General features: G+C 30.9%; 1 pseudogene; it reads right to left on the bottom strand.

Annotated features, from left to right (window-relative positions):
• Positions 1 to 1,905: 1,905 nt before the first annotated feature.
• Positions 1,906 to 11,116, bottom strand: part of LOC124365493 — a 56,442-nt pseudogene continuing 47,231 nt past the window's right edge.

The raw sequence follows: 11,116 nt of genomic DNA, 5'->3' as shown, positions 1-11,116 counted from the left end.
ATACGATTTTACATTTCCACCGTACGAAAATACTTCTTAAAATATTTATTTACAAGTACTAAGGATCTGTTTAATTTTATTAGACATATTGTACAGAAAAGCTAAGCTTTAGAGAAGCTTCTCCCGCCAGTTTCAATTGACAAAATCTAACTTGTGTCTGTCTCTAAGTATGCCAAGTATCGAACGAGTGGATCTAGAATAAAAAAATAATCACTCTATTCTTGGAAAATGTGAATTAGCATGTATTATTAAAAGCTGTTATTTTTATATTAAGTCATTCCTATTTAACCATTATATATTGCGGTTGAAGGACCAGCCATGCTGGATTGGTGAATCACACACAGGAGCAAACACAAATCAAGTAGTACTGTTTTTTCACAATATGGTATTACACGTTATTGAGCATATTTTTCTTATAGTACGGTTAACACTCTATAAACATTAATCACTTAATTAAATATTCCAAATAAGGGTTTAATTAGGGAATTACGCTAGTTGAACAATAATGTGTAAATACAGCTTGTAATTATTGCAGTGTGGGTGGGTAATAAACCTGCGTGTGTGTGAGTTTGAAGCTACTTGGCTCCATATTTACTTCCTAACTGGTATTGGTATACCACACTAATTTTACAGATGATTTAAATTAGGAATCAAAAACATTTCTTTTAAAATTAATTATTATTATAATCCATCAAGTATATTACCTTAAGGAAATAAAGCGGTGCAAATATGTTAAAAAACAATAAAGGCAATGGCATTCCAAAAATATCTCAATCTCTAAAATATTAACGGTCACAGCTCTCTGTTCCATCTTGAATACTTACAAGAATATTTTTGGTATAAAACTGGTTTAAGAATCATTCCAAGATTCGGGCATCTCAACATATGACATTAAACATAATATTATTTATTATTTAATCAGTACTGCAGGCGTAGTAAAATTTTTGTACTACTCCCCCTCTTCCATGTAGTGACAGTTTTAATATAGTATGTAACTTTAATTTACTCTAGGGACAATATCACATAAAATGACAGTGTCTAATGACTTCAGTGACGAAGCTCTCTCGGTCGGTAATTCATCAGTTCGCGTTAATTGCCACAATAATTGGTTGGGAACTGGGAGAGTTATACACTCCTGTCACTTACTATATGTGGACTTTAAATGTATATTTCTAGCTGAATATAATCCGTTTGTATTTGATTGCATGAAATAATACTACTAATACAATTTAATTATTATTATTACTAAACAATAATTATATGAAAGTTTTAATAAGACATATTTTAAAGAATTGGTTTTCATCAGACACTTTATTAAATTGAAATAAAATCTGTTATTATATTTTATCCCAATATGCTATTTTTAAATTAATATGCCTTAAAACATATTTTTTGCTGAAGGTACATAGCAGCTCATGTATTTGTGAATGTGTACTTATAAAAGAACATTTTGTTTATATATACAATCTTTTACCAGGAATTCTTTTAATGCCTTATTTAATATTTAATATAAATAAAAATTACATTAAATTTAGTGTTTTAATATGTACGATGTAAAATAATGTGCTGGTCTTTTATAATTAAACATTATTACATTGCAGTATTGCTGTTGATGTACATTACACGTGTTAGAACTTTAAATTTGTAAAGATTTTAAAGGTTATATTTGTTTAAATGACATTTTATATATTGGTGAGTGTGAGGTGATTAAAAGTGACTTAGCGTTGGAAATTCGCAAATGAACCTAACTTGATGGCCGTTAAGAACTTAAAGGTTCCCTTATCGGTCTATTGACATCGTCCGATAGACATGTAGATTAACTTTCAATGACATATACGAGGGAAGAAATGTGTTTGGCCTTTATAAAGGCCGTTTGTAGTAGCCACCGGCAGCGGGGCAGGCAGTGCACGCTTGTGTGACTTAGGCTCGTTCTCCGCGGATGCGGCGCGCCAGCTGGATGTCCTTGGGCATGATGGTGACTCGCTTGGCGTGGATGGCGCACAATTTGGTGTCTTCGAAGAGTCCGACCAGGTAAGCCTCGCTGGCCTCCTGCAGTGCCATGACGGCGGAGCTCTGGAAACGCAGGTCGGTCTTAAAAGTCCTGGGCGATCTCGCGGACGAGACGCTGGAACGGCAGCTTGCGGATCAGCAGTTCGGTGCTCTTCTGGTAACGCCTGATCTCACGCAGGGCGACGGTGCCGGGCCTGTAACGGTGAGGCTTCTTGACGCCTCCTGTGGCCGGCGCGCGCTTATGGGCAGCCTTGAAAGCTAACTCATTAAACTGTATATATTAGAGTAGATTGATAAAAGGTTAAACATCCAGATTGATTAAGTGCAATTGTGGAAAGTGCTTACACCTAACTTTTATAACTTGTTTAAAGTCTTTGTAATTGGCATCCTTGCAATTAGGGTACATGGGTTAATATATCACTATATTATACGTGATATATGTAAAATATCAAATTCATGCACACGGTTTTTACATGTTTATTTATTTTTCTATTTTCTGGTTACCATCGATCGATCACGATGTTGCTTATATAGAAATTAGTCTTCATGAATAATTTCAATCGTACGTTTCGGTTCCTTCACGATAACACCCGATAGACAGATAGATACACACACGCACAGTCAGTTAGGCACAATTATGAACGAAATAAAATGTGTCAGCCCCTTTAGTAATAAGCTTTGCTATGGCTCAGACATATTTGTGAACATTGTTCAAATTATACCTTTATATTTTTCCAATTACGCCATTATAATATGAGGAACACTGTAAGAACACTTGAGAAGAAATTGCTTTAAAGTGAAGAAGACCCGGGTAAAAGGAAAAGTTGGATGAAGCACTAACTCAAATAAAGTTTTACACAAAGACGAGGTAAGTTTCATAGCAATAAGAAACAAACATTCTTTCACTTTATTGTTTGGCATGTTTTTATATGTGACAAAAGATTTTAGAAATTTACAGGTAAACTGGAAACTTGTGTCCTTGTAATATGTGATAAATTTCATCCTTTTTAATTAAAATTATTAATGATTGAATATCATGATCATAGATCTGTGGTTTCTATTTATTTACAACATTTAATTTATAGTGTTTTCGTAATGAGAGATAAAACTCCTTCGAAGTTTTGTAATTCTCACATCTTCGTTTAGCTCTCGAAACATACATCTTCTAATTAAAACGGTATCTGTATTATATATCATATCCATTTTAAAATCTAACATAAAGATAACTCAACGTTATTCTGAACGTGAGCAAATTGCAAAGTATATGGTTTTTAATTGATATGGAACTGCACAGAATGGAACTAAAATGTATTATTGCTAATTTTATTCAATTTTAGGTTTTAGTTGTAATTTTTTTAATGCAAACCGTTTTAGCTGAGATTTCAACCAACTTTATTGTAAATGGTAACGGCCGAGAATGGATTAGTCTACCAAATTTGTTTTCTTTTATAAAAATAATGAAATTTCATACAGTCAGACAGACAGATATGGGGGCTTCGGTGTTTTTGCCTTCAAAGTCAAGACGATGCACTCTTGGTTTACTAACAAATCTCAAACTATATCAAGAACTTATATTTACTAAATTTTTCAGGTATGCTTCTTACTTCTTCTCTTTTCATATTATACCACTCCTGACAAGGTTCCCGTGTGTGATGTTTTGTAAATTAAAATACTTTTAACTACAGTAAGTCTCCTTACTAAACGCTCATGTAAATAATAAATATCGAATTTATGGAAAATTTAAAAACAAAAAGTACATAAGACTGAAATAATTAGAAGGATAAATAAATCTACAAAATATTATAAATTTATTAATAAACACTTCATAAACAGACCCCAAGAGTGAAATCATGAATTTTGACGTGTTAGCAATATCTAAAATGTGTTGAGTACGAACAATCTGGTTTTTTATGAAAATAATTATACAGATAATTCGATCCAGTAACACCATATATTCGTAGTTTTTTATATTTTAAATCTAAAATATTTCCTCTACTAAGCTACCTACATAATATGTGCCTATACTGAAATGAATAAAAACTATTTATTATATAAAGAAATCGGTTTAGTAGTATATTCAAGGGTAGCTCATCGTATATATAGCCCTCAATAAACTAATAATCAATTTAGTAAAAAAAAATAATTTTAAACATTTTAAACTTACATAGAGATTGCATTTAGTAAAAATGTTAAACTTTGTTCAAAATAATATTAACCAAAACCGTCATAACTGGCGTAGATAAAATTCAAAAGGCAAGTAGCCTACTTTCATATAGATAACTAAACACGTGATTGTGGTTCATTAATTTAACCTTAAGTCAGAAATGTTTCTTTTGAATTAGCCAATTTTTTTCTGAAATACAAATCAAGTAAAATCACCGTCGTTTAGGTAAACATCCCAGATATGGTTCTGAGCCACGTGTCTGTATATTACAGGCCTCGGATCGCGAGAGGGTCGTGGAAATGGGAACGTACTGTCAAATCTAACAGGAGAGATTTTATGTAGGTTTCCTCGCATACATCATTTTAAATTTTCAGTCATAAATAAAATGCTCGGTAATAGTTTATTTATTGTTTGTCATAGAGTTTTATATGAGTGAGAAAACTATCTTCTCTAATAAATTAAGCTTTTTACAAGATGTTTTCAAATTAAATTTTAAATATGAGTTTTACGGAAAAAATATCATTTTAAAATTGATTTTATGTTAACCCTATTATTTATTTTTAAATTAGGGTTTAATTTTGATATAGATTGCACTGACTTTAGATCTAAGGATTAGTTAGTTATATTTACAAAATTCAGTTACAAAATATATTCTGTTTAATTAAATTTTATGGCAGTAAACTGAAATTCCAACTATGGCGTATTTAATAACTTTCGTAATTAATAAAAAAATTACGATAAATTAAATTGATTTTATGAAAAAGACCATGATTATATTTTAAGAGTACACAAAATATAATACAAAATACACATCGTTTTTTTGTTTTTGGTTCACTATTCAGTGTTACTTTTTTATGTAGTAGAACAACCCGCAGTTACAAATTTAATACGTATCGTTAGTTCGATAGTGGTGCCCGATGGTTAGTCAAAACAAAAATTTAAATAAAATTAGCAATAAATTGATGTCTGATAATCTGCTTTTTACTTACTCAGATTGCTGTCAGACATGTTCTTAGTAATAAATTAAGATTCCTCCTTTTTTACACGAAACTTTAGGGAAATTGTTTAACTGTTTATACTTAATTATAGAAGTCGACCGACAAGAAGCACCCGGAGTATTTACTTGTGATCTCTTGAATGGTGATTTGTTTTGTATCTTTCATATTTACCGTGTTTTTTATACAAGTAAGTTAGGTTTTATAAGAATCACTTTAGTTATAATAATTGGTAAAAAGTGGTCAATGAATAATTAAGTCACTATTGTTTATGTTTAATAGGCCACACCGTTAAGCATTATTCAGCGTTAAGTTAACGCCAATCTTCATGATGCTATATTATTAAGATAAATTTATGAGTCACTAAAAACACTTTCTAAACTGTACATGGTGAAAAAGTTTTAGGAGTAAGCACACGATAAATATTGTTTTTAGGAAAGGAATCAGATCCTTTTTAATTTTCGGGATAAGAATATATCATATTTCTTAAGATGTAGTATTCTGATTAGTTCAGATGATATTTTTAAGCGTGTGTTAAGAATATCAAATTCTATTAAGCATTTATTTATTAACCTAGAAACAAATAAAACAAATACATTAAAGATCAAGTATTCATATTTGAAAGTAGCTACGTAATACCTGCTCGTGTATTTGCAGAGTACTTTAGCTTTGCAGGGAAAGATAAATTTCAAAAATATAAAATAGTTAAACAGCAATATATTTCAAACAACACATGAGAGACCACGCCAACTGCAGTAAGTTACATTTTTCGCAATGTCGTAATGTTATGTTAATGTCAGTATTAGCAGCTTGGAAGATCGTTTTATCTCTTCTCAGATATTCTAGTTCACAAACATTATATATAACGGTCCAAACGCATTAATGGCTTTCACTGTTTAGTTGTCTTATTCTAATTCCTACCATCATATGAAAGCATATTACACAATTACATATCAATAATATTTACGGTCATAACTTAAAAATTTTTTACTTATTTAAGTAGTAATATTTTTAAAAAAAAAAATTTGAATTATGTAAATGTATACGGAGTATCGTACAATGCCTGTAGTGCAAAGTTTAGGCTAAACTTCATTATAAACTACCGCAGCAAATTTGACGTGTTATTTTCTTCTGACGGTAATCAATTACAATCTTACACAAATTTAATCGTACTATGCATCTTTTGAAACCTATAGAACGAACCCAACCAACTCCAAAAGTCATCTCCCGCATTAGATAAGACATATTGAATTACAATTGCACCCCAAATTTTGACATGTGTGATTAGTGATGTGCCGCTCCTGGACGCCCATAAGTTTGCCCAGATTTAAGAGATATATCGATTTTTGCTGTTCCCAGTGTGGGTTTAACTGGAGTATACAAACCAGCTAGAAGTGATCCCTCTTGGGAAGAAAGAATCCTTGCTTGAAAATGACTGTGTAGCATAATGATACTGTGTTTATTTTAGTAGACCAGGAACATTAAGTAGACGTGTGTAATTTATAACGTCATGTCACATAAGAATCAGATGTCTAAACATTTCCCTCTACTGGCCTAATCACGTTTGAACAGAAATATATTAGGTAATACCGATTAGGGAATTGTTATAAGATTAAAAATATTGTTTTTTGGATATGTGAGAACTTTAACCCAAAACCCTAATTTAAGACACATCCAGAAAACCGTGCTTTTTATTCACATAAAGATCACCTCATGAATGTTTGCTGATATTTCTATTAAATAGAAGGTTGGGGCTTTGGGACACCTGATATATGGACTTTAATCAATCATGTGAGAAACTAATTTACTATTTACATAATTGTATACTTTGGTATGAATAAATAAAAATGAAACGCTAAATGTACTTTTAAGCAATAGTTTGAAAAAGGAAATTTACATGCCTCACAAAGCTATTTTTTCTCGTAAGTAGAGGTTCAAAAAACAACAAGACTTCTATTTTGCAAAATCATATACAATTACATTGAAATTAACTTATTAAGGTTTCCTCCTTATATCGTGAGTAGAATACATCAGGTGCAGTGGTAGCGGTCTCATGCAATTCTGTATACATCGTGTCATCTGTTCATTATATTCTGTTTACTATACTGATCTCCAGACCTTTTTAGTAAGTTATAGATAGAATTACGTTGTAAGCTTGTTGCTAAAATGTTATAGAAGATAAATCTTGTTGGTCATTCAATTTGAGGTTAGGTACTCAAGTAAAATAGAAATACAAACCAGGCCAAATAAGTATTATTAAACTATTGGAACAAATTGTAAGCCACATCTAAGATATTTTTCACAAAAAGAGTTTTGAACTTACCATAATGTTTTGCTCAAAGTGTCCAATTGAGTTATCCAGAAACATATGGCTGCGTTTTATTTTAGATAATAAAATTAAATTCTAAGTCTATAAAAGTATGGGTATATTTTTAATACATTGTCATTGAAGATCAAGGGATGAGCTCACTAATACAACGACATGAAATCAGGTCTATGTTAACACAATCTTAGATATAAGTTTAAAATTAAATGATAATTTTACAGGTATTTTCAAATAAAATGTATTTTATATGCATAAATTTGTGTAAAAAAGAATACATAACTATCAAAACAATTATGAGAATTTTGTTTTTAAACTGTCACTTGTCTTGTAAAACGATGAATATTACAAGAAAACACAGAGGACCACACTTTGAAACCGAAACTGTCAAAATTAAATTCCTGCTTGTAGTCGCAGTCGTTGTCCCTTTGTGAGTGAGACACTGTCAGAAATTGAGCGGCAAAACCACTTCGTTTTCTCTTGGTTCTGCTTTTGTTCTTGTTTTCGTTATTACCATGTAGAACAGGAGATACAACATTTACTTTATTTTGATTTTAGATTGGTACCTTAATTTTTCTTTCATTTTTTTCGTTATTTGTTAACCACAGTGTATAACACAGTCTATTATTCTTATTATTACAAGGTAGGAGTACGTCTCATCACATATTGCTTAAAGGATTTTACTGAGGCTCCATGCAAAATTTCAAGTTTGTAGATCAGTCCGTCGTTCTACTGGTATCGTCATGGACAGAGAGAGACAGATAGACCGAAATAAATTAAAATTGCCAGTCCCTCGATTCATAGACTAAGGATAATATTCTAATATAAAGCATACATACTTATTAATACGATGAATACAACACAAATTAAAAATATTACATTAAGAGATAATTTCCAAATTATAATACATCAGAAATAAATGTAATTAATATTAAGGATCCCTGGTTATGAGTATTAGAAAAGTGAGACAAATTTGCTCCAAATGTTATGAATAATTTATATTATCGTGTAATAATATGTGCACAGGTACTCTGTACCAGGTAGGGTAATGTTTAATGAACAGTCCAAGATATTTTAAATCGGTGAGTTTTCGTTCTTGCCTTAGACTCCTTTATAGGAGTTATCTACAGTTCATAGATCTGATCAGTTTCAACAGATTCTCACATGGGAACATGATCTAAAGATAATACCTATATTTCTTCTGTTATATTTCAACTTACTAACCTTTATTTAAAAGTAAATATGCACTGCGATAATAGGAAAAGTGTTTTCTGCTGTATATTTCAGTAATTTCTTTAATTGCTGAATGGCACCGATAAAATAAAATGAGCCTATTTTTAAAAATTATTAGAAGTAGTTGGTAATGTTCACATTGATTCGAATTATACTCGCATGTATAAAGTTTATACATGACTAGCAGTTAACAATGGTTTTTCATGTGAATATCTATTAAATAATAGAAACGTCACAGATTATCCTTTGTCATGACATAATAAACACTCCGTAAAATGAGTGATTATCACTGGAAGATTATAATCTTCTGATTAATTTAAAAGTAATTGAACCCCACGCTTAAAGATGGGCCTGAAGTTAGAGTTTTTATGAGTAAAAATTAAAATCAAATATTTGTTGACAAGATTTCATAACATTTTATTAAATAATCATAGTTCCAATAGTGTAACATTTTAAGTATTTTAGGACTGTGTGAAGAAATAACCAGTCTGTAGTAATCTTAACTCACTCTTTACTAAGTTTACATCTATTTTGAATTGTTGATCTTCATGAAATGCTTCATTCTCATTCGTATTGCTTAGTTAGTTCATGAGGCACGTAGTAGTTTTAACGTAATAATTCTAGGAATTCGCTATTTGGAAAAAATAATTCTTACAAATTATTCAGTTTTTCCATTGAATTTATTAAACATCCGCTCGGTAAATTTCTGCTTTCTTTTATATCGAGAAGTTGGAAACATGGTGATAAGTGAGAGAGGGCACTCCTTTCGTTTATAATTATATATTTAGTAGTTAACTGGCAAATTAAAAACTGTAATATGCAAGTGATACTGAATAATAGATTAGTTATATGATACCATGGAGAGTACGTTAAATGGAGATAATAGCTAGAATAGTGTATTTTATAGCAATACATTTTTTTGTGAATATTTAGTAACGTGTAATTAATGTTTGACACCTGAGTTACAATTTAGTTCAATTTATACAACACAGCAACATGTAAAATAATATGTAAATAAAAACATTTAAGCAAATGAGTACAGAATAGTTGTGCAAATAATACCTACTCAAAAACTCAAGTTGATTTAATAATGGAAAACAACGTTAAACTTAAGAAGTTTGTCCTTATTAATTTGACATAATATTTGTAACTGCAAGCTGGACTTTCATTAATATGAACAAAATATGGGAAGTCAATCTTTAATGTAAATGAAAACCTCCCAGTATCATTTGTATTTCTGTAGAGGAAAGTAACCGTGTTGAAGCCATCTTAGCAAGATACCACCTGAATTAATAATTACCTGTTTCTGTATGTGTGGCCTAGGACAACCGCATGCATTACAAGTAAGTAACACCACCACATTACGTACATTTACATAGGGTTTATCAATTAATCAACAACATACCTCTGTCCATGCAAGGGTTTTCTTGTATACATTGCTTTTGTTTGGATTGTTTTGTATCTAAGCTGACATTTGAAGTTAACTTGATTTAATTTTTAAAATGTTTTGGGAGAACATAACTCGTTAGGACCCACTATTACAACCCTAGGCTATGTAAACTAGTGGTCTGATCTGCTCAATGTTCTGCGTATGTATGTATGGCTTAGTCAAATCTAAAGTTTTATAAATATCTAATCATGTCCCTACTTCCTTTGAAACAATAAATTTTCCCTCCTGTTCTTAAATGTTTGTAATAAATTTGAATTTTTATAACACATTTTCAAGTTTTATAAGTTCGACTTCTTTCTTGGATTGCTGGTATCAATTTATGTAATGTACTCCTGCATCCGCCTTTTTAACTCTTTGCCATCCTGCTTGAAAATTGTTGTGGACGATAGGGAATTTCAATATCGTCTGAAAAAATTTCTTATTTCGAGAGAATATTACAGTGTCCGGGAATACGTTGAGGATAATAAATTGTAGATCACTCATGTTATATTGATTTGGTCTTGTTTTGTTTGATCTGTCAGTAGTGTATACTTTAAGTTGAGATATTATAATTTTCTTGACGAATGCCTATGCATGTTATGTTTTTAGCAATAAATGAATTGATTGATTGATTGATCATAGCTGAAGCAATCCGTTATATTCTTAAGCGTGACGCTTTTCCTACGATTATGGCATTGCGAAGCTCACATTCGCAATAGAAATATATTAGGACTACACGCACAAAACACAAAATAAATTATTTAAAAGCTCGCTAAGGCGAGTCATCAAGATTGACACAGTTAAAAATATGGAGAGAAACATGAGAGTAAGGCCAAATTGAATTTCGTGCACGGACTGACAGTTATTTCAGTTCATTTCCAGCTAGCTGCACATGTAGTACATTTTTTATTAATACTGTAATTAATACTATTCTATAAATTGTTAGTGTACCATAAGAAAGT

The sequence above is a fragment of the Homalodisca vitripennis genome, chromosome 6 (genome assembly GCF_021130785.1).
Source record: "Homalodisca vitripennis isolate AUS2020 chromosome 6, UT_GWSS_2.1, whole genome shotgun sequence".
NCBI classification, from domain to species: Eukaryota; Metazoa; Arthropoda; class Insecta; order Hemiptera; family Cicadellidae; genus Homalodisca; species Homalodisca vitripennis.
This window is presented reverse-complemented; position numbering and strand designations above follow the sequence as displayed.